This window comes from Schistocerca nitens, chromosome 8 (genome assembly GCF_023898315.1).
Source record: "Schistocerca nitens isolate TAMUIC-IGC-003100 chromosome 8, iqSchNite1.1, whole genome shotgun sequence".
Lineage (NCBI taxonomy): Eukaryota > Metazoa > Arthropoda > Insecta > Orthoptera > Acrididae > Schistocerca > Schistocerca nitens.
Genome location: NC_064621.1, coordinates 486,410,375 through 486,434,862, shown reverse-complemented (window position 1 = coordinate 486,434,862; position 24,488 = coordinate 486,410,375). Strand labels below are relative to the sequence as shown.

The window sequence follows — 24,488 nt, the reverse complement described above, 5'->3', positions numbered from 1 at the left end:
CAATTTCTTGACTAACAAGTGGGAAAAATGTACCTCTCTGTTCGAGTTTGATTTTTATTATTTTATTACTACTGCGTTTATTCTCTGTCTGGGTGGAGTTAAAAAAGATTTTGGCATTCGGAGACGAAAGATGGTGATCGATATTTCGTGAAAAGCCTTTGGTTTAATGATTGCCACATAACTTCGCTTAGCATATCCGTGACACTGTCTCCCTTGTTTCGCGATAGCACAAAACTAGGGCCTCTTCTTTGACCTTTTTTGATGACTTCCGTAAATCCTGTCTGATACGGATTCCATATCGGAAAGCGGTATTCCAAATGAGGACGGGCAAACATAGTGTTAATACTCTGTTTATCAGATTTGTTCCATCTTCTAAATGTTCGGTCAGTAAAACGCAATCTTTGACTCACTTTCCCTACAGCATTTTTCATGTGATGGTCCCATTTTAAGTTGTTTCGTAGCTGCATTCCCAGGATATTTAATTTATTCGACTGACTTTAAATCTGATTTATCGTGTAACGGGATTTTAGCGAATTTTTTAGTTCTCACGCGGAGGATCTCACACTCTACATTTACGTTTCAGATACATTGTACTGTACAGTTTGACAAATGATGTATGCAGAAGATACTCCATGCTATGAAACACTCCACGAGCAGCCGTTGCTTGATCTTGCGACCACCCCTTCCTCCAATTAATGCATCAAACAATTAAATGTACGAACTTGAAAAAGTCTTTATTTGTTGTTTAAGTCAAGTGCACTATTTTAGCGGAGGCAACGCTTGTACAATACAGCCAAAATATCTGAGAAACATCGCACAATAAAAATTTTATTACTCATCTGCTTCTTGTGGCTCCCCGGCGAAAACGTGGCTCGCTGAAAGAATGATTTACGTCTAGGTAATACTATACAGGTTTTGATTTTCGGATAAGAGCACTGTTGATTTATTGCCTTCATTTCGCGTATAGGACTTTTCATCTTTTCACATTGTCTTCAAATTTAGAACTTTTTCGTAATAGACTCAATGTTCCCACAAATCAAAAATTATAATTTCCCTTCAAGAAAAGGCTTATGTAAGTAAAAGTATTCTTCAAGGCGTAAACACTCGCTATTTTCATCATACAGAATTATCTGAATTAACTTCCAATATAAAATCATGAAATTATAATTGTTCAATATGGCTGTTATCTCCCTATAAACTATATCTCCCAGCCGACTTGTGACTATCAGCAACTAAACAAGAAGGACAATGATTATACTTGTATCGAAGAAATTCTTTTATTTAAGAAATGAGTCTTTTCCTTGAAGTAATTTTAAAAGTTTATAATTAACCATTTTTATGTCGATGACTTAAAAAATTGAATAATCAAATTTCGAAATAAATCCAATACCGCACACGAAAAATATTAATTTTTTGAAAAAAATTAAAATTAATATTATTTATATCGCATGTCATTTGAATATAAATTTTGTATACAAATGTATAAAACAATTTTATTAATATCATTAAAACTATGGAATGTGAAATTATGACCTTGTTCTTTAAACGCCTCTTCTTCTTGATGATTTGGTTTGATTTGTACTTGGCCTCGGCTAAAACTCGGCGTCAGTCAGTAGAGTATTGAGATCGTTATCAGGTTACGAAGACGTTACACAAAATAACAGTGCTGAACCGAAATGTCGACATGCGTGAGATATTTACTTCACTAAGAATCGTAATTAATCGTTCGTAATCGATGTTTAACTGATTAATGATGAAATATTAATGATAAAACCAATACAGTCACATCCAAAACAAATTCCCTACAAGCTGGTCGTAATTTCAAGTATCTAAGAAATCGTAACAGTGGTCTTGTTATTTGAGTCAAAGATTCTACACAAGCGCCGAGCGCTATAGTCAAATATTATCGGTGCGCGTAATTATTACTTGGGAGTTTCATGTCAATAATTTGATAGAAATTTAAATCACAAATGCACGACTTGGCACGAGACGGTGTTTTATTGCACAATGTCAGTCACTTTCTAACCGAGCTTTGAGAAGAAAACTTTCCAGGTGTTGGGGGGATTTAAATTATATATTTCGGACCTATCACTGAAGTTCCATAAACTACTGGCTATTATGTATGAAAATTGTCTATCAGTGTTCGTTGCCTAAATCACTGTCTAAGTAATGTTTAGTTCAATTATCTAGTTAAAAGTTCACTTTATTCTAGTAGGTAAAAGTCCTCCGTTCGGATTCTAATGCCGTGATATTTGAAGTCAGCAGATCGTATTACTGCGTCATAACAGATCGCAATTATTCAATCTCAAAAACATTATTCAATCTCAAAAACAATCTAAGCGCGCTTACATGTACGAGCATTCAAATATATGACCTGCTTCGGCTAACTCTCGTAACGTAGTGACAATGCATTGAATTATACTTAGTCATTACTCACGATTCCCGAAGAGTACTCACACAGAGTATTCTTTGGGATCGTTGGCTCTACTTTGCGAATGTTAATTTATGCTAATTTTGCGATTTATTATGATTTTGATTTTAATTTTACTGAAATTTAATCTTTCTTTCGTAGATTGCTAAATTGTCAAGTCTTAGATTCCTGATTTAATTACTTGTTATTAGTATGATGGGCAAACATCTATTAGGCGCACTACGAATGTAGTGTTGTGGACATGTTGGGAATGTGGATCTCACGGGGAGCGTGCAAGGGATAAGTCCTTGCAGACGCACTATCCTCTGTGCCCGCGGTGGCTCAGATGGATAGAGCGTCTGCCATGTGAGCAGGAGATCCCGGGTTCGAGTCCCGGTCGGGGCACACATTTTCAACATGTCCCCAATGAAGTGTATCAACGCCTGCTTGCAGCTAGGGTGTCTATTTAATTATCATTTCATTTCTAGCAAAGCTGCGTGGTCATCCACGGTAACTGTTCTTTCGGGAACAGATATTACCGTCATATATATAGTTAAAAAAATATGGGTTCCCGGCCTTCGACCTTCTTGTGCGAACGCACACGCTATGCCCGAACTCGTACGGGACTTGGTAGATTAATCTGCCACGAGTAATGAGTATGATGGGCAAACATCTATTAGGCGCACTACGAATGTAGTGTTGTGGACATGTTGGGAATGTGGATCTCACGGGGAGCGTGCAAGGGATAAGTCCTTGCAGACGCACTATCCTCTGTGCCCGCGGTGGCTCAGATGGATAGAGCGTCTGCCATGTAAGCAGGAGATCCCGGGTTCGAGTCCCGGTCGGGGCACACATTTTCAACATGTCCCCAATGAAGTGTATCAACGCTTGCTTGCAGCTAGGGTGTCTATTTAATTATCATTTCATTTCTAGCAAAGCTGCATGGTCATCCACGGTAACTGTTCTTTCGGGAACAGATATTACCGTCATATATATAGTTAAAAAAATATGGGTTCCCGGCCTTCGACCTTCTTGTGCGAACACACACGCTATGCCCAAACTCGTACGGGACTTGGTAGATTAATCTGCCACGAGTAATGAGTATGATGGGCAAACATCTATTAGGCGCACTACGAATGTAGTGTTGTGGACATGTTGGGAATGTGGATCTCACGGGGAGCGTGCAAGGGATAAGTCCTTGCAGACACGGGAGCGCCGTGGTCCCGTGGTTAGCGTGAGTAGCTGCGGAAGCAGAGGTCCTCGGTTCAAGTCTTCCCTCGAGAGAAATGTTTACACCCGGCACGGTAGCTCAGCGTGTTCGGTCAGAGAGCCGGTTGGCCTCTGTAATAAAAAAACTGAGTGGAAGGATCAACCACCGAACTTGAACAGAATGTCCTGCGACGTCCGCAACGACCAAACACAACGATCAATAATGAACAATAAGAAAAAAAAAGAAAGATGGATAGAGCGTCTGCCATGTAAGCAGGAGATCCCGGGTTCGAGTCCCGGTCGGGGCACACATTTTCAACATGTCCCCAATGAAGTGTATCAACGCCTTCTTGCAGCTAGGGTGTCTATTTAATTATCATTTCACTTGTTATTGTCCTAACAATAGTGATAAATGGAACTTCGTTCGCTTATTCACTTTTCTGAGAATTTGGGACTTGGGGGGAAATGTTTGAGGTATTGGGAGCTAATTTTTGATTTTCATTTCTCGTCCGAGGAAGTGGCATTACATCTACATCTACATCTACATGACTACTCTGCAATTCACATTTAAGTGCTTGGCAGAGGGTTCGTCGAACCACAATCATACTATCTCTCTACCATTCCACTCCCGAACAGCGCGCGGGAAAAACGAACACCTAAACCTTTCTGTTCGAGCTCTGATTTCTCTTATTTTATTTTGATGATCATTCCTACCTATGTAGGTTGGGCTCAACAAAATATTTTCGCATTCGGAAGAGAAAGTTGGTGACTGAAATTTCGTAAATAGATCTCGCCGCGACGAAAAACGTCTTTGCTGTAATGACTTCCATCCCAATTCGCGTATCATATCTGCCACACTCTCTACCCTACTACGTGATAATACAAAACGAGCTGCCCTTTTTGCACCCTTTCGATATCCTCCGTCAATCCCACCTGGTAAGGATCCCACACCGCGCAGCAATATTCTAACAGAGGACGAACGAGTGTAGTGTAAGCTGTCTCTTTAGTGGACTTGTTGCGTCTTCTAAGTGTCCTGCCAATGAAACGCAACCTTTGGCTCGCCTTCCCCACAATATTATCTATGTGGTCTTTCCAACTGATGTTGTTCGTAATTTTAACACCCAGGTACTTAGTTGAATTGACAGCCTTGAGAATTGTACTATTTATCGAGTAATCGAATTCCAACGGATTTCTTTTGGAACTCATGTGGATCATCTCACACTTTTCGTTATTTAGCGTCAACTGCCACCTTCCACACCATACAGCAATCTTTTCTAAATCGCTTTGCAACTGATACTTGTCTTCGGATGACCTTACTAGACGGTAAATTACAGCATCATCTGCGAACAACCTAAGAGAACTGCTCAGATTGTCACCCAGGTCATTTATATAGATCAGGAACAGCAGAGGTCCCAGGACGCTTCCCTGGGGAACACCTGATATCACTTCAGTTTTACTCGATGATTTGCCGTCTATTACTACGAACTGCGACCTTCCTGACAGGAAATCACGAATCCAGTGGCACAACTGAGACGATACCCCATAGGCCCGCAGCTTGATTAGAAGTCGCTTGTGAGGAACGGTGTCAAAAGCTTTCCGGAAATCTAGAAATACGGAATCAACTTGAGATCCCCTGTCGATAGCGGCCATTACTTCGTGCGAATAAAGAGCTAGCTGCGTTGCACAAGAACGATGTTTTCTGAAACCATGCTGATTACGTATCAATAGATCGTTCCCATCTTGTCTGATCCGGACAGGGAATTTATGAAACGTAGACTATCGAATAGCGCGTTTCCTTAACTGAATCGACAAGTACTGTACGTAGTGAAAGATGAGTTAATGATCAGTTCCATTACAAGCTATACGCTTTGAAACGTATTTCAGTGAACAGAAACTGCAATACTGTATTCCTTGCGATACGCTAGTTATGTTTCTGCAATTAAAACAAGGTCTAAGCTTTATTTGAGGCCTTAGATCAATTGGAAATGTAGATCTGGTTGTAATGGGAACTAACTTGGGTCATGTAGCAACGTAAGGCCGTGTTACAGTTCGAAGTACTGGACGTTGTTGCTTCGCTGTGCAAGCAGGGAAAGTATTCGCGTGTAACATCTTCGTATGCAGGTGCGATAGCTTGTTCCGAACATCATTAAACCTGTTGAACTCCAGTCGTACAACAGGGCGAAGTTTAGCAGCAGCAGCAGCTCACTGTTTGTACACAGACTGTGTACATTGTTTAGTTTATTGGTATTCTAACGCGCTTCTGAGTAGAACTGAACAGTGAACAGCAGGAGTTTATTTATATGTGTTTTGTAGTGCTATTAATTTTGATGTAAGAGTTCGCCTATTTTTCGGTCGTTTGGATGTGAGTTATTTCTGTAGTGTAGTTTTCCGCCTCTGGAAGAGCTAGTGTCACTTTCTTTACTTAATGTCTGTAAGCTCTGCGGCCTGCTTCTTCTTTCTCATTTAGTCCTTCACTGATTGCTAGTAAATTTCCTCTTTATAATTGTTTACACAGCAGGAAATGAATAGGGATTGCGCCTGTTGTGTGCAGACACAAGGAGAATTGGCCTTTGTCCGGAAACAGCTAGAAGCTGCGTTGGGCACAGTCGACAGGCCTGAGGCTCCTGCCCCAAATTGCAGCCATGTTGGCGCACTAGTGACGAAAGCTGCGGCAACCTCTGGTTCCGCTGCAATCCCCTGGCAACGCCGGTGTTACTGCGTATTGCGTTGTGCACCGTCTGAACAACCCTTCTGCACGTGAGGGTTAGTGGCTCACTGTAGTGGATTCGAGTATCTCTGAGTAAAAGTGGGAATTGGCCATACGGTTGGCTCCTTACGCCTTAACAACATGAACGAGGTGTTGCCCAGTATTGATAACATATCTAAGCTAGCACAGGATACCCCGTCTTCTGGGTCAGAATCCAGTTTTCCTGATAAGTCTGGACAATCAAGAGGTTGGATTTCTTGGTCATTGAGAACTCCGAAGCTGGGCGGGTAATGGAGCCTCAACAGCCGGCAGGTGGGGAAAGAATGCCAGTTTGTACTCTGTATATTTGCCGGGAGATTTCGTCTGAGATGTGCAGAAGGCTCCGCCAGCAGCTGTTGAACGTAATGGGTGCAACAAGGTGCGGACAGTGACTTTGTCGCCGTGAATGACGCCTGCCGCTTGGGTTCTGAGGCCATCCTTGGCTGATTTGGTGGAACATCGCATACTGGGTGCAGGCTCAACTCGCTATTTGCAGCATTGTATGCAGAGTCGATCGCGGCTTGGAACCAAGTGGTAGGTCCTAACCAGAGACTCAAACGATTCTGCGACGACATTGGATGCGAATTTCTCGATATCCGCTATAGGGTAGAGAATTGTTAGGTGTTCCTGAATACGTCAGGAGTGCACTAAACGCAGGAAGCGACTGCTAGGGTATCGGAGTATACATTTGGCGTGCACATGACGGCTTTCTAGGTTACAGGAATCCCCCCTTGGGATCAGTGATGAATTGCTTGGAAATCCAAGTCCTCAAGGAACGTTCGTCCTTGTAGATCAGAAACACACTGCTCTGCAAACCTTATGGAGGAGATAGATAAATTATCCTAACGTATTAACCAATAGGTGGAAATGAATCAAAATACGGGTGTACGTTGCCATAGGTCTCCCAGTCGCGCACGGAAAGTTGGACGTCACGTGGCATAAGGTCAGCGTGACTATAGCGCCAAATGGGATTGGAAACAGTTGAAGGAACGGGAAACGCGAGTGTGTGTCCATCACCGAGTGGCTATGCTGCACTGTTGTGATGTTCTTCGCAACAACATGGTCAGGACACAACATTTGGATGACTTCACGTGATGAACAATCATTAGGAAACTGGAAGAAGGACTAACGATGAAAGGTGGCTACACTGAGCCACAGCGCCAGAGATTGCGCCAAGGAGTTTTATTCCGCCGCCTCCACTGGCAGTTCTTGTCGAGAAGTCGTGGTGGAGAGTGCTTGTTGAGATGTGGTGGTAGAGAGTCGTTGTTGAGATGTTGTAGTAGGGAGTGCTTGTCCCATGTTGTGTGCAGTTGTTTGATGGGCTAGACAGCAGATGTTGTTCGAATGGAGATATTGTAATGATCAGAGTGCTTTTCGTCAATATATGAAGGTAAAAAAATTCCGTTTTCTTTTTATTATTTCAATGTCTTAAATAATGCGTCATTACAGGTTCAGTCAACAAAGCATCTGGCTTGTGTTCTTGTATTAGAGTGTAATTCTGGTTTCCTTACGCAATTATAGTATTTCTATTTTTTTTAATTACTTCAGTATAAATGGTATTTAAAATTTCTTGTCTTATTGAAGAAGAACCGTGCCAGATGTGTACGTTGAATCACACTTCCACACACAGAACAGTTACACTTGTGCTTTGGTTTCGTACGTTTTATAGTTGCTGGGGACTTAATTAATTAATTGTGTTAACGGAAATTTTCTTTCATTCTTTGTTGTTATTCTATGCAGTCAGATTGCGTACAAATACTAGTCAGGGCCAACCGTTTACGAGACTTCGTAGCCGGACAGACAGCTACTAAAAAATTAAAAGTATTTGCATTTCATATCTATATAATTAAGCCCCCATGCACGTTGTAAATTTAACTCTGAAAATTTTTGTACTATCACGCGATCTCTTTCTTCCTGTTCTCTATCCTGTTCCTTTTGTCTAATTTCTATCGAAATTAATCTATTATTGTGAGCATTCAAAATCGGTTGTACCTCTTCTCTGATTTCTTTCTTTAACTCATCTTTCATATTTTTGAAACATGTCCCTATTCGTGAGTCTAACCGTGTTTCCATTGTTCCCATCTCAGTTTTAATTGTTCCTATCTCTGTTTTTAATTCAGATCCTAACTGTGATCCCAGTGAGTCTAAGCGTGTTTCCATTGTTCCTATCTCAGTTCTAATTTTTCCTATCTGTGTTTTTAATTCAGATCTAAACTGTGTTTCCATTCGTGCTCCCAAATTTAATATAGCACCCATCAACTGCTCCATATTAGCCGGTTCGAAATTCTTTTCGCCCCTAACATTTCCCGCAAAACTAACTTCCTTCTGCATAGCCATAAAGCTATCTGTGTTCGATACAATTTCAGAATCTTCTATCGTTAATGTCGTATTCTGTGAATTTTCTGATTGAGAAAAATTTTGAAATGGTTCCGGATTATTTTCCCGACTTATTAAATTGTTTTCCACTTCATTATTCATCATACTGTTCTCCTGTGTTGGCGAGTTCGCCATGTCAAGAATTTCGTCATTCTGACTATCCATCATTTTTGCCTTTTTCATCGATCAATTGAAATAATTGCACTAAATTGTCAAACCCATAGACAAGACAACAAAAATTAAATTTTGCAAAAAAAATACCATTAGAAGAATGACAATTACCAAATCTACACATGCAATATATACTACAATTACTAAACTACAAATTACTACGACAATACTACTGTCTGCTATTTTTTCAATCAGAAGAATTCCAGGGACGATCCGAAGCAGCGGTCGTCACGTGCATGGGGGCTTAATTATATAAATATGAAATGCAAATACTTTTAATTTTTTAGTAGCTGTCTGTCTGGCTACGAAGTCTCGTAAACGGTTGGCCCTGACTAGTATTTGTACGCAATCTGACTGCATAGAATAACAACAAAGAATGAAAGAAAATTTCCGTTAACACAATTAATTAATTAAGTCCCCAGCAACTATAAAACGTACGAAACCAAAGCACAAGTGTAACTGTTCTTTGTGTGGAAGTGTGATTCAACGTACACATCTGGCACGGTTCTTCTTCAATAAGACAAGAAATTTTAAATACCATTTATACTGAAGTAATTAAAAAAAATAGAAATACTATAATTGCGTAAGGAAACCAGAATTACACTCTAATACAAGAGCACAAGCCAGATGCTTTGTTGACTGAACCTGTAATGACGCATTATTTAAGACATTGAAATAATAAAAAGAAAACGGAATTTTTTTACCTTCATATATTGACGAACAGCACTCTGATCATTACAATATCTCCATTCGAACAACGTCAGCTGTCTAGCCCATCAAACAACTGCACACAACATGGAACAAGCACTCCCTACTACAACATCTCAACAACGACTCTCTACCACCACATCTCAACAAGCACTCTCCACCACGACTTCTCGACAAGAACTGGCAGTGGAGGCGGCGGAATAAAACTCTTTGGCGCAATCTCTGGCGCTGTGGCTCAGTGTAGCCACCTTTCAACGATGACGAAGGTAGCCCAGCAGGTTGGTATTGCTCACAGCATTGTTTCACCTACTGGGAGAGCCAGACGTCTCGCAGTCACGCACAGAAAGTTGGACGTCACGCGGCATATGGGCAGCGTGACCATAGCGCCAAATGGGATTGGAAATAGTTGAAGGAACGGGAAACGAGAGTGTGTGTCCATCACCGAGTGGCTATGCTGCACTGTTGTGATGTTCTTCGCAACAACACGTTCTGGACACAACATTTGGATAACTTCAAGTGAGGAACAATCATCAGGAAACTGGAAGAAGGACGAACGATGACGAAGGTAGAACAGGAGGTTGGTATTGCTCACATCACTGTTTCACCTGCATGGAGAGCGTTCCGAACCACAGCAATGCTACCCAAAGGAGATGAAGTCGTTGACCATGGTCTACTACAGCTGCATTTTGCAGCAGGCATGAATGGATCCATGTCGAAGTAAAGTGCGTACTGACCTCCAAACCTTCCAAAACGGTACGCTTCCCCATATGCGTCTTTTCAGAGGGTGCATCTAGCCCTGAAATCATTTTTACGGATGACGTTGAGCGACCACATTGAACAGTGCAAGTGGAGAAGCTCTCGGATCGAGAGGATATTCGGCGAATGGACTGACCTATCCGTTCCTCAGACGTAAATCTCATCGACCACACGGACGAGTTGGGGAGACATACTGCAACACGTCCACATGCACCAAAGACCATCCAATAGTTGTCAACCGCTTTGGTGTAGGAATGGAACGCTCTATCACAGAAACTCCTTACCAATTTTATGACCAGGACATTGCGCAGCATGCATTGCTGTCCAAGGTGATCACGCACACTATTAAGAACCACGTCCCGCCTTTTTTAATGTCCAGGGGACCAACAAAACTGCGGTGACTTCAGTGTAATTATTGTCCTTGAATAAAAGTCTCATTTTTGTTCGTCTCAATGCATATTTCTGTCAGTTACCTTCTGCAGTATATTGTAGCGGCTATTTCTATGTGTGGTCCAAGTTTCATTTCTTGGCAATGACACATCATGCGAAAGTTACTTTCGTCCGTAAGTTTTGAATAGTGTAGTGTAGTGTAGTGTAGAAAAGATTCGTATGATATTGACAAACGGCAGGATCACCCATGGTAACGTCCCAGAATTACTATCGCTTATTAAAGGTAATAATGCCCAGATACTATTGGGAACAGAAAGTCAACAGTAATCAAATCCTAAATTCAGACTGATTCCAGTCTTGCATTTCCTGCAAGTATAGGTGAGACGTCAATGGTGGCGGCGTACTTATCGGAAGAAAGAATTCGGTAATGTCTAGTGAGATTATGACAGATTTCAAATGTGTGATAGTCTGAGTTAAAGTAAGTATCAAAATGGGTCAAACATGGCAATCCGATGCTTTTCATAGAACACTTGCACCAGGAGCCGTAGCGGCAGAGCCTTCAGAGACAGTTTGGATGATATGACCATGTTTCCTGGTCATGATATTTTAATGAGAGGAGGGGGGATTTCAACTTGCCATGTACAGAATGAGAGAGGCGCGTAATTGATCTAAACTGGTGCTTTGGATTCCTCCACAAAATTAATTTCGGAATGTAGTCGTTAATTCATATCGTGATTTATAAAGCAATAAAGTATACACAGTATCAGTAAAGCAAGTGAACTTCTGGATGTTAATGTAAGATAAGTAGATTGAATCACTCGCTACACACCAGTAATTATAAATTCACTTCCAAGGTTTGATCACAAAGGAAAACATCAGTAAAAATAAGTAATCTGATCGTCAAAATTTCATACACACAAACCGACAATCACTTATTTGTGGTAGATCAATCAGCTTACTTCTCCTCTCTGAAACTTCGTAATGTTCTATTATTTTTTATGGTAATTATTCATACGGTGTTCATGAAACTGCAGGGGTCGTCGTAATGCAGTAACGAACTTTCGAACTAAACATTTAACTTCAGACTATGTAATTATTTGCAGGCTCTTCCGTCTAAGCGAACCATACACACCCTTGTTTCTGCCGTAAAATGACAGTATCTAATACAGTCAGGTGAAGTGGATAAAATAATTGGTTTCACGAATGTTTTTTTTATTGAATATAATTTCTGTCTTCATTTAAGAATCCATAAACAGCATAAACTGCACTTTAAGCTGACTGTGTCTTATCAGTTCCATCAGATTAGTAATTCTTTTCTAATGGCACCCAACAATACAAATAAATCTGCAGAAATTCAGTACATCTTTCCATTACAAAGCTTCACACCATCATTATTACAATTTAATCACTAAGTACACATATTAAATTTAATTCGAAAGAATCATTATGCTGTCAGAGAATTCATTACGCTGATGAGAGTCTTCCTCGTCATTCTGTCTTGTGACTGTTGGAGGCGCAATGCACTCTCTTCTGTCCGTTGCGCTCGCTCACGGGTTATAATCGCTTCTACACATCACTTGCGCGAGTAATTCCCTATATTTCAGCACGAGGACGTACAATTCGCAAACATTTATAAAATTTGTAAAATAACCGTATATGATACAGCACAACTTATGCTACCAAATTTCTCATCAGCATATATGGAGGCCTGCACGTTAACAGAGGCTTAACTTTTGCAACTGATGTATTCATCGCCATGTAAGTCTGGTTTTCTAATTTCTGTTTGGTTGAACTCCAAAGCCCTTACAACAGTTGGCAATCGAAATATTCTTTGCCAGTCTACCTTAACCGTATTAATTTCCTGTATTTCAGACAGGAATCGAATCAGGTCGTCAGTTCTTAAGACTATTTGATCCATAACATCGTTCGCTGTTTTACATATTGTCCCGTCAGCTCCAAAATCCTGGCCGCACGCGCCTGGAAGCTAGGATCGCCCACACGACGAAGAAGTGTCTCCATCCGTTTGCAGGAAGTCAGAGCTCCTCCAAGTGTTTCATAACGTATTGGCATTAATTCCGCAGTTGAAAAGGCCACAGTATGTTTCAAAGAACCCTTCCATATGTCTGCGAACTGTTGATTCATTGCCGGCCAGAGTGGCCAAGCGGTTCTAGGCGCTACAGTCTGGAACCGCGTGACCGCTACGGTCGCATGTTCGAATCCTGACTCGGGCATGGATGTGTGTGATGTTCTTAGGTTAGTTTTAAGTAGTTCTAAGCTCTAGGGGACTGATGACCACAGCAGTTAAGTCCCATAGTGCTCAGAGCCATTTGAACCATTTTTTTGTTGATTCATTCGGTGCCGCGCGCGTGGTAGCCGCGAGGTCTTAGACGTCTTGTCACGGTCCGCTCGGCTGCCCCTGTCGGAGGTTCGAGTCCTCCCTCGGGCATGGGTGTGTGTGTCGTCCTTAGCGTAAGTTATTTTAAGTTAGATTAAGTAGTGTGTAAGCCTATGGACCGATGACCGCAGCAATTGGATCCCATAAGATCTTACCACAAATTTCCAAAATTTCCATTCGGTGCCTCATTAGTCGTAGAATCGCGCGAAGTTGCCTGACTGTTGCTGCATAACTTTCTCCATTCTGATAAAACGTTCACGATTTGCACAAATGACTGCTCCATGGTTAGACACCGAATGTGAGAAATTCTGAGTCAACAACCGGAATGTTCCTGCAAATAGATACGAATCTAAACAATGTAACCATCCAACAAATAAGAGCTTACCAGCCATTTCAAAACCGACGCTCTTTTTGAACCACCCTTTACAATGTTCATTCACATACAACTTAGATACATATTAAAATCGTGCAAGACGTAGCTTCATCACGTTTTTATTTACTTCACTCGGTATCTTAGATCTCCTAGTAACTAACAGACCTGAACTTTTCGAATCAGTTAACGTCGAGGAGGGAATCAGTGATCATAGGACTGTGATAGTATTAATGACTACAGGTATTAAAAGGAATGTTAGACAATGTAGGAAACTATTCATATTTGGCAAGATGAAAAGGAGACAAATTACAGAATATACAAGTAGTCTTCATCAAATATTGAGCTCTGAGGATCAAGATGTGGAGCATGAATAGGCAAAACGCAAAAGCATTGTACAATGCGACTGACACAAGTATGTGCCGAGCTAGGTCGTGTGGGATGGAAAAGATACATTCTGATTCAATAACCATGTTAGAAAAGATCTCTCTAGGACTTCACCTCCAACTTGGGAGAAGTAAAATCTTAGTAGACAAACAGAAGCTATATGAAGTCGAATTTAGTGTGAAGACAGTGATGCGAGAAGCAATCAGTGAATTTCAGAATAAGATTTTGTCAAACGATCTGACTAAAAATCCTAAGAAGCTTTGATTTTACATAAAGACAGTAGGCAGGTCAAAAGCATGTATTCAATCGCTCAGTGACCATACTGGCACTGAAATGGAAGACGACAGAGAGAAAGCCGGAATAATACATTCGGTCTTCCAAAATTGTTTTATTGTGAAATATTAGGGTTCATCCTTTCAATAATTGCACAAATGCCGAAATTGCAGACATTGAGGTAAGAGATCGCTGAACGGCGGAAATTTCGCGACTCCCAAGGGTGTGTTATAGGGCTGTTACTATGTACTATACTCGCGGTCGACGTTACTATCTATAAGACGGTTACAACGCCAGAAGACTGAAGTGAAATGTGGGAAGGCCTGAAGTGGATCAATGATTGTTATAGGGTGTGGCAGTTGTCTACGAACGTGGATCTGTGTAACGTAGTGCGCATAAATAGAAGAAGAGATCAATTGCTGTTCCATTAGACTGCTGGCGGCCAATCTCCGGAAAAAGCAACTACCGTAAAATACCTGGTAGTAGAGCCCGTGCAGAATACCGTGGCCGAAAGCTCACTTTTTTAAAAATATTAAGTGGAGTCCCTCCACGCCCACGCTTGCATGGTGATCACTCAAAAAGATCTGTCACCTTTGCTTTAGTTGGTATCTAAGAAGAATTACGCTGAAAATGCTGCGATTTACTTTCGTTTGGCTGTTTACTCATTTGTAACTTTTCAGAGAAGAATTATGAGTGACGAATTTTGAGTAAAAACTACACATTACTCTTGTTGTCACGCTAAAAATCTGCTTCTTTTGCAAAAACACAGCGGAATTTACGCTGTGTCACCTCACTAACATATTGTGCATATGCAATTGCGACAGTAATCTGATCAGTGGTTTCTAAGTTTAAGGGAGGAACAGAGGAAAAGTAAGGTCCGTATCTTATGAAAAAGCACATTCTCGGTACAAAATAAGCTTATAATGTCTTCAGTTATGTTGTTCCAAAACCCACAGCATTTCTCGTTTCACCAACTGTCGATGGCCCTAAAAACTACATTCTTTCACTGGAAAAGTCTTTAGTTAGTGGAATAATAAGGAAGCAAACGAAGTTTTGCGTAATAACCACATGGCAAAACATTCTTCTCCTTGCATGCTATCATTTTCCAATATCTCATTTCGATATCTCAAACCGTTTATGAAATATGAGGACTGTTGTGGATATTTCACTCTGGCTTTATCGCTGGTGCGGCGCAGTTGGTAATGAGTATGTTGTATCAGATAAATTTCCTCGAGACAGGTGGCAGACAGACCTCCATCCAAGTCTAAAGAAAAAGTCTATATGTTTGCTGAATTTCATATGCAGCTACATATTATGTAAATGCACCAAACGCAAAATCGTAGTGACTCCTACTTTTCAATGCACACTTTTTCGGATTCCGCGCGATGTGTTACTTCCATTTAAATATCACAATAACTATGACCATTAACGAAATGCTTTTCTTACGAAATAGTTTCTGTAAATCGTTTCAGAAAGATTGAAGGGCGAGTGCCTCAGATTCTGTCAACGCAGACCGGCCGAAAACTGGCAAAACAGTGTCGGCCTCCCCTCCCGAACAAACGAATGAACTCGCCCGGCGCTTTGGACGGAAATCGGTCACTGCGCATCGGCTTGCGCGGTGTCTAACCATTCAGAGCGACCTCAAGGGGAATGACCATATAAACCAAATGAAAGGAAAAGCAGATGCCGGATTGAGATTCATCGAGAGAATACTAAGAAAATGTTCTTCATTCACGAAAGAAGTGGCTTACAAAACGTTTGTTCGATCGATTCTTTAATATTGTTCGTAAGTCTGGAGCCCTTATCAAGTAGGGTTGACAGGAGATCCAGTGAACAGCGTCACGTTTTGCCACGTGATAGCTTAGTCGGCAGGAGAGCATTTGTGACTGGATTCGTTATTTCCTGTCGAAAAGGTGCTAATTGACGGAAAGTCGTCGAGTAAACGGAATTGATATCTGGCGTTCCCCGAAGGAGTGTTATGGGCTCTCCTATGTTCCTAATCTATATAAATTATTTAGAAGACAATCTGAGCAACCATCCTAAGTTCTTTGCAGATAATGCTGCCATTTACCGTCTAGTAAAGTTATCAGAAGATCAAGACCAAGTGGAAAATGATTTAGAAAAGATATTTGTATGGCCCGAAAAACGGCAGTTAGCCATAAATAATGAACAGTTTGAGGTCATTCACGTGATTACTAAAAGAAATCCACTGAATTTCGATTACACGACGAATCACACAAATATAAAAGCTGTAAATTTAACTAAACACCTAGGGAGAACAGTATTACGGACAACTTAAATTGGAGGGATCACATAGATTAGTGCTCCGCAACCTTTCGTTATTCACAGTAAATCCAGACTCAGCACAGCACAACAAAATGCTTGCCCCCTCAAAATCTTGTGTCTTAATCGCGAATTATTACATCGCTATATAGTCAGTTACTATAATTGTAAAACAGGAATAGACTCATCGATTTATTGACACCTTACTAACTTCAACTCACTATAGAAAGCCGGCCGCTGTGGCAGAGCGGTTCGGGGCGGTTTAGTCCGAAACCGCGCTACCTCTACGGTCGCAGGTTCGAATCTTACCTCGGGCATGGATGTGTGTGATGTCCTTAGGTTAGTTAGGTTTAAGTAATTCTAAGTCTAGGGGGCAGATGACCTCAGGTGTTAATTCCCATAGTGCTCAGAGCCGTTTGAACCATTATAAAAAACAAACGTTTCTAATATGAATTTTGAAGTAAATAACTGGCCTCATACCTTCAATGTAATACTTGAGCCTGCGGTTTATTCGTGGCGGAATCATTTAATGTCTTCGTTTTTTCAATTTTAGTTAACTTCGAGAAACCCAGTTCACACAAACATGTAGTTCAAAATAATACCATATTAACTGTCATCTCGGAGATAACCAGGTATTCACTGCTTATTGAAAATAAAAAGTATCAAAGGAGGCTTCAAAAAATTTTGATTTCTGTCTGCTTTCAAATCTACCAGTTGCTTTTGTGGACCTAAACCCAAGTTATTCGGAAGATGTTTATAATCCACGATGGACCACGAACTCAGTCAAAATCTTCAATACTCTCTTCAAAAGATTTTTTGATATTCTGCTGCAAGAGTACTAAATGTTAAGTCCATCAACACAAATTATAGTCAGTAAGGAGCCGTACAGTTGGGAACATTGAACTCGATCCATGTTCAGTTGTCTGTATCCACAAGTGTAACTTATTAATAAATCCTTGAATATTATCCATAATAATTAGAATATTTTCGTTTCTACCTTCAGTTTTCTGCTTAGTTCACTTAAGTGTACGAAAATGTGAGAAAGGTATGCCATCTTAGGTACCCATTCGTCATCCGTTAATAAATTCGCATGCTCAGGCCCATTAATAGTAAAAAATGCAAGTACCTGATCTGTAAGTTCAAACGTTTTCGTTAACACTTTACCTCGAGATAACCATCGTACTTCTGTACGTAACAGAAGTGTAATGTGCTGTGGTCACTTTTCTTGACTTGTTAAAAAGCCGCATATTTAGGATCCGCGGTTTGATGAAGTTCACGGCTTTTACGTCTTCGTCCGTCACAATTTTCAGAACCGCTTGCTCGTTCATGTAGTTCTTTGCAAAAAAAGAAATTACTTGCAATTACATTCCCTTCAACGTACATTGTGTAGAAAAGCATGACGGCAGTATCGGTGGTCTCATCGATCTGAAGTGAGAATTTGCGACTGCTCTTTATTTTCTCCCTCATGTCCTCGATGTCACTGCACATGTCATTATCTCGGTGGCTCACTGTGTGAATAGGAGTAGAATTTTTGAAATGTCAGTAGCAACTTCTGAACTAAAAACTTTTTTTACCATTTCCTTACATGCTGGCATTAACAACGTTTCTGCTATTGTGTGTGGTTTTTGGTCTTTGAAATAAGTTCGGCTACCTAATAAATAGCTTGCATGCTGAACTTTTTGAGAAACATAACAACGTAGTCGCGAGCTTCACTTGTTTTCTTTATTTTGTTCCAACAACTGACGAAAATAATTCACATCTTTATTGAACAGAGAGGAATGCTTTGAGAACCTTGCACTCGAAGATGGAGAACTCCGCACAATGAACTTATCCACATCGAGAAAAAAAATGTTTAATAACAGTAACAGAAAATACTGGTGTAGCAGCCACAACATTCGCACTGCTGCAGAGGAGCACAGCTGTGATAAAACTGAACTGACATACCCAAACAATGGAAAGTCAAGGATGGAAAATAACAATACTGTTGAACTGAAATACTGTATTTTTGTGTGATACTTTGCGGTTCCTTTGGCGGCGAACGAAAGGAACAATGAAGTTTAAGAAGCGGCTACAAATTGGAACAAGTATCAAAACAAGGCAATAAAACTAATAAGAGAGGAGCATTTTTGACAATCCCAGGAATTTTGGGGAAAAACACACACATTCAACCATAAATAAAAGGTGCGGCGTTACAAAGTACTCTCAACCCAGTGGTATAGCTGGTAGATTGGTACAAGCGAAAATACAATCAACTTGAGGTAAGCAAAGTATAACAACAGTATTGAGTAAATAAATTACGTTTCTATGAAGATTTGACAGTTATCAGCGTGTATTACATAAGAATACACAAGTAACTTCTTTCTTAAAATCGAAGGAAATAAATTATATTTAATTTCTTTAAAAACAAAAATTCACGGTATGTTTTAAATTGAAATTCCTTCATTTTTTAGAATAATATGTAAATGTTGACGCCTCACCCTCCACTTTATGACGTACCGGTTGCGGAAAACACACACACACACACACACACACAGAGAGAGAGAGAGAGAGAGAGAGAGATATAATGTTGGGGAAAGGCGAACCAAAGATTGCGTTGTGTTCGCAGAACATTTAGAGGATGCAACAAATCTACTAAAAAGACTGCCTACACTATGATCGTCCGCCTTCTGCTAGAGTATTGCTGTGCGGTATGGGATTCTTACCAGGTGATATTGACGGAGGACATCGAGAAAGTAGGGCGAAATACAGCTCGTTTCGCATTATCACAAAATAGAGTACTGTCACGTATACGATACGCAAAGTGGCGTCGCTGTCATTAAAAAAAAAAAAAAGGCGTTCTTAGTTGCGGCGTCTTTTCACGAAATTTCAATTATCGACTTTCTCCTCAGAATGCGAAAATACTTTTATGACGTCCACCTACTTAGGGGGAAACGACCATTGCAATAAAATAAGAACAATCAGAGCTTGCACGGAAAGATTTCAGTGTTCGTTTTTCCCGTCACTGTTCGAGAGTGGAACGGTAAAGAAACAGGGTGTTCTTAAGAGTTCTTCCAATAATAATAGCTACTAATCAACGAACTTCCGCTAATTTAATATCTGTTCCATTTCAAGGAGTGTATTCCCTCTTTTCGGTGCAAGAAATAGTTCTTTCGCACGAATTCCATTGTCTGAAAATATTCTGTCAGTTACACAGTTTGATCTTAGAGCCCAGATATGTACTTGCCACCCTTGCGCCTCAGAAAAATAGTTACTATTAGAATGTGTTCGTTGTAGCTGAGCGGTTCTAGGCGCTTCAATCTGGAACCGCGCTGCTGCTATGGTCGCAGGTTCGAATCCTGCTTAGGTTAGTTATGTTTAAGTAGTTCTAAGTCTAGGGGACAGATGACCTCAGATGTTAAGTCCCATAGTGCTCAGAGCAATTTGAACAATTAGAATGTGTTAATGACAACGAGTGGTAACTACTACTATTGAATGGACAGCAATAAATAAATAAATAAACAGAAAAGTTAAAATGGTCACGAGTGCTTATGACTCTTTACAGTGAACCCTGGCCTTTTAAGATGAAAAAGTTCAAACTCCGAGGGCTACTCAGCGACACATGGAGAGACGCATGTTTCATATTACTTGGAAAGACATGAAAGCAAATGAACAGGTTAGGAAAAAGACTAGAGTTGAAGCCTTGATTGTGACAGAGATAGGAAGAGGTGGAGGTGGAGTGGACAGCAGCTAGAAAGGTGGATGGTACATGGTCAAAGGAAATTCTCTTGTGGATTCCAAGGAATACCTGAAGACTGAGAAAAATTAACGGAAGATAGGTAGGTCGATGGTAATAGAAAATAGTCATGACAGTATCGCTCAAAATCACAATGCATGGAAACATTTAGTGGAGGCTTTAGTTCAGCATTGGATGCCAAATGACACATGATGATTCTCCCTTCTATATTAGAGTATACCATAATAGTGATTACTTTTCAAAACTTATTTTGAGAGGTCACTAAATCAGAAATGAATCCATCTTGCTTTTACCCCTCGGAAAGTTTCATTTTACCCCTCTAGGAAGAGATGCAAAAATGATGGGACGGCAGACCCCTCTAATTCCCATTTACAACAATTTGTCTGGTCCCCGATACCTCCAAGAGGTCCTAAAGACGACTGTAAGGCCCTACAGATGTGAAGTCGGTGACTGAGTACTTCGTCAGTGGCAGAAACTAAAATAGACGTTGTGGCATCGCAGAGAAATTTACTGTCGAAATTTCGAGAACTTACGTTCCACGAAGAGTTGGGCAACATATTACTTCATCCTCGCACCTCTCGCGACGAGAAAATTGCTGAAATTAGATGCCATACGGAGGTTTAACAACACTCATTTGTCTCACGTGTCATTCGCGGATGGGACCAGACATAGGGGCTCCAGAAGGACCCTCCATCACACACTGTAAGATAGCGTGTGGTGTATGTGTGTAGATGTGGGCAATGAGAAGGAGGAAGGAACGGCAGTGCTGACGGACTGTGCAAGTGAAATGTGAATTTTGATGCTGGACAAGTTCATGTAGGAGAAACATGGTGCTGAGCGGAGTGGGTCCAAGTAGCTATCCCAAAGAAGAAGAAGAAGAAGAAGAAAAATACACTGTCCAAGAAAGGTTTGAAATACTATCGTGAAATGTAATCTACGATATTATCGGTCTCATTGACGTAGGCACTTCATGAATTATCCAGTTAGAGCCCATGTACTGAACGTTGTTTACTACTGGCATGCTTGCCGTTTTCCACTCATGGAAACATACCACTGCCACAGGAGCACACTGTGAGTAGTCTAATAACAACAGCTTCATTCAGTTTGTTCAGCACTGAAGTAACACGCCACGTAGAGGTGTACAACAGACTGATAGAATCAGGATAGTGGCTTTACTTTCAGCAGGTCATACACCGATGTTGCCGATCGGTTACATGTCTCTCAAAGTGGTGTGTCTAAGATGTGGAGAAAGTAAAGAGAGACGGGAAATCTAAAAGATAGACCTTGCAGCGGTCGTTCTCGTATGACAACACCAACGCAGTATCGTTTTTGCCAACTGTCGACTCGCAGGCGCCCAACATCAGCTACCAGAAATACTGGAAATGACTTCCCCCGAACAACAGGGATTCGTGTCACGGACCAAACAGTGCGTAGAAGATTGCATCAGGGTGGTCTTCATTTTCGAAGAGCAAAGAGAAGTTTTGCACTGAATCAATGGAACTGATGTAATCGAAAGACCTGGGCTCTTGCATATCAGCACTCGACCACTGCAGAATGGAGTAATGTCATGTTTGCTGACGAGACCAGGACTGGTTTGCGACCGGACATTAGACGTTTAAGGGTTTGGAGAAGCGCTAGACGACATCAGAAACGCCGATACTTTCAGTATGTCCATCCGTTTGCAGGTGGAAGTGTAATGTTCTGGGCGGCAATAATGGTGGGACGGCTGACCCCTCTAATTCACATCTACGGCAATTTCACTGGTCCACGATACCTCCAAGAGGTCCCACAAACGTCCTAGTCGATGACAATGCAAGACCGCGCCGTACTTTAGCAGTGTCTCGGTATCTTCAAAGACGCACAACTGAGCATGCGTGGGACATGTCGAAGGTGGCCATTGCACAATGTCCGTATCCACCTGACGATCTGCGGGACCTCACTGAAGCTGTCATTCAGGAGTGGGACCTCATACCCAAAGGTACACGTGATAGTCTCAACCAGAGCCTGCCTCGCAGAGTGAAAGAACTCATTCGTGTACCGGTAGGACATACGACTAAAGACTGATAATCGTCGTCATAAGATTAAGATTTTCACTGTTTTTGTTTTCAAGGCGTAGACTTAGGAGAGAGCCTGCTTTGTTTTGTAATGATTTTTTGTAACTAACCAAAATCATTCTTGGTTTCAGAAGGAATTGAGCTCATTTTGTGAATAAGGTATTCTACAAACTTCTGCAAGTGTACTATAAGAAGTCACTGTAATAAGCTCTGTGACATTCCAAACTTTTGTTGCGGTGTGTATAAGCAATAAGTATCCCATCAGTGATATAGATAAATCTATTATTAGAAATTTCTACGCTATTATGAACAAAGAAATAGCACTTGTGCGAAAACTTCACAGATTTTGAAGCACTGAACTGGTCTTTAAATTAGCCAGAAAACTCCGAGAAGAGCTGTCATTTCCGTAGAATTTGTTTTTTGAAGAGTCCAGGAGAAACGCCATCATGGGCATACGAGATGAAATACGGAAAGGTGACAGATTTGATATACGCAGCTACTAATGCCGTCTGTGAAAAAATGCGTGGGTTAAGTAGCGTGTTATTTCGATTATGTTCTGTTTTCTATTCAACAGCGGTGGCATCTCAGACTGCTCGTAATAATTTAAATTTTATTAGTACGTTTTGAACTTCGGCATAATGGAACAGCGTTCGAACATTAAGTTTGATACGAGTATAAGGAAAAAGTGCCACAGACACATCTGAAATGACACAAACTAATTGTGGTAGTGAAGCAATGAGTCCTAAAAACGTTATTGAGTGGTATGCAAGCTTCCGTGACGGTATAGAGAGCACTGAATATGATCCACGTCCAGAAGCATCATCGACTGTTCGAGTCGATGAAATGTTCAAAAAGTGTCGGAAATTTTTCGAAATGATCGTTGTGCCCCACTAAGTCACTGACGATCAAACAGATTGCAGAATGGAACACTGCAGATATGTGAAAAGATCGACCGCTACAGACTCATCTTCGTCTTACATTGTAGCTGGTGAACATGCTGTTTTCAGTATGAGCCACGAAGTGCCAAAGCTCGGAATAGAAAAATCCAGAATCTCCGACATAGGAAAAAATTCACTTGCAGAAAAGCGGTGTCAAGACGCTGCTCATTGTTTTCTTTGCTTCAAAATACAGGGTGTATCAAAAAGAATCATCCGATTTGACATATCCATATTTCTGAAACTAATAAACATATACAATGAATTTTGTTTTTTGAAGAACGAGAAACTCAAAACGTTTTTTTCATACCTTTTCATAGGTGTTTAATATGCCCCACTTGAGATGCACAACACATGTCAATGCGATATTCAAATTGTTCCCACACTGCAACGAGCATGTCTTGAGTTATAGCTTCCACAGCTGCTGTTAAGCGATTTCTCTGTTCATTCATTAATGTTGGTAACGGAGGCACATAAACAATCTTTTATAAACCTCCACAAGAAATAATCACATACAGTCAGGACCGGTGACGTTGGAGGACAGTAATGTAAGGCTGAATCATTTGGTCCAGTGCGACCGGTCCATCGTTCAGTAATTCTTTGATTTAAAAATTCCCGCACTTCCAGATGCCAGTGTGGCGGTGCCCCATCCTGTTGGTAAATGAAGTCGTTCGAATCAGTCTCCAAGTGTGGGAAAAGAAAGTTCCCGAGATATGTGCTTCCTGTAACAGTGTTCTCGGCGAAGAAAATTGGACCATACACCTTTACCTGTGAAACTGCACCAAATACTTTAAATTTTGGAGAGTCCATCTCTTGTTGTACAACTTCATGTGGTTGTTCCGTGCACCATATTCTCACATTATGATGGATCATCTTTCCATTTTAATGGAATGTTGCCTCGTCACTAAACACTAAGCGTGGAAGAAAATTGTCATCTTCCATCTTGTCAAGAACGAAGTTATAGAATTCCACACGTTGTTGTTTGTCACTTTCACGAATACCTTGCAGTAGCTGAATTTTGTATGGTTTTATGTGCAAACGTCGACGCAAAACATGCCAGACAGACATCGGATGCATGTTGAGCTGTCGAGCTGCACGGCGAACGGATTTCTGCGGACTTCTTGTGAAACTATGGCGAATGCTTACGGTATATTGACAATTTTTACTTTTTTGACCGTCTGACTACAACTGAATGAAACACAATTTTCCTGGCAACACTTATTTTCAGTTCCTAGTGCTATGAAATGTGGAAAAAATCCCAAGTGGAAATTATAAGTGGAGGAACGGCATCA

The 24,488-nt window shown here is 40.9% G+C and overlaps 1 protein-coding gene and 2 non-coding genes across 4 annotated transcripts in view; all 3 read left to right on the top strand.

The window, feature by feature from the left end:
• LOC126199382 (uncharacterized) overlaps positions 1-24,488 on the top strand; it is a 327,315-nt gene that overhangs the window by 222,772 nt on the left and 80,055 nt on the right. The window lies entirely within an intron of this gene.
• On the top strand, positions 2,741-2,815 carry Trnat-ugu (transfer RNA threonine (anticodon UGU)). The gene has a single exon. It is a non-coding gene; the product is annotated as a tRNA-Thr (tRNA).
• Trnat-ugu (transfer RNA threonine (anticodon UGU)) lies at positions 3,186-3,260 on the top strand. The gene has a single exon. It is a non-coding gene; the product is annotated as a tRNA-Thr (tRNA).